This window comes from Octopus bimaculoides, chromosome 6 (genome assembly GCF_001194135.2).
Source record: "Octopus bimaculoides isolate UCB-OBI-ISO-001 chromosome 6, ASM119413v2, whole genome shotgun sequence".
Classification (NCBI taxonomy): Eukaryota; Metazoa; Mollusca; class Cephalopoda; order Octopoda; family Octopodidae; genus Octopus; species Octopus bimaculoides.
In genome coordinates, this window is record NC_068986.1 from 35,481,133 (window position 1) to 35,481,962 (window position 830).

Below are 830 nucleotides of genomic sequence, written 5' to 3' on the forward strand. Positions count from 1 at the left end.
GATAAATCTCGTCTGAAAATTCGCGTGCAACACAGCTAAAAATAGATGATAGAGGATTTTTATTTTGGGAAGACGAGGTAATCCGGGTCATTTTAGACGAGGTAACCTGGGTCATATAAGCCTCAAGACAATTCAATGTATTGGACCCTATAGCATTCATTTACTGACACCAAGCCCCAGCATACATAGACTAGATCCGTGAGGCCCCCGGGCAACTGCCCAGTGTTCCCATGCCTTAAGACGGCATCAGAATAATCCAGGATTTGTGAGATTCCTTGATTGGTCTCGGTTACGTAGGGTGGCCCTTCACTTTCGGGTGTCTATCACACATTTAGATACTGCGTAGACTATTTTCCTTTATTCCTGCTGTTTTGCTTTCATTTCTCCGATTTCGGTGTAAAAATTCACACTTTTAGTATCATGTCTCTATATAGCAATAAAAGAAACTGGATGAGTGGCAGCGGCGAAAATGGTTAGGACGAAGAAATCTACTCTAAAGCATAATCCTGTGGGAGCCTGGTGCTCTTGATGGTCATCGTCGCACTAGATCAGTGGGATTATTTGATTTGTCAAAGTTGGAAGCTCTCCTGTAGCAGATTTATAGCATAATCCGTGTATGTACATTTTTTTTTTTTTTTTTGCATGATAGGCAAACGTTTTATTTTAATTACTCACGCTTCCGTTTCTTATTTCTTTATTGCCCACAAGGGGCTAAACATAGAGGGGACAAACAAGGACAGACAAAGTGATTAAGTCGATTTGATCGACCCCAGTGCGTAACTGGTACGTAATTTATCGACCCCGAAAGGATTAAAGGCAAAGTCGACACC

General features: G+C 41.6%; 1 protein-coding gene across 1 annotated transcript in view; it reads left to right on the forward strand.

Moving 5' to 3' along the window:
* Positions 1–511: 511 nt before the first annotated feature.
* Positions 512–830, forward strand: part of LOC106870526 (orexin receptor type 2) — a 128,523-nt gene continuing 128,204 nt past the window's right edge. Inside the window, exon 1 of the mRNA XM_014916651.2 lies at positions 512–614. The gene's annotated coding sequence lies outside the window, so the exon portion shown is untranslated. The remainder of the gene's footprint in view (positions 615–830) is intronic.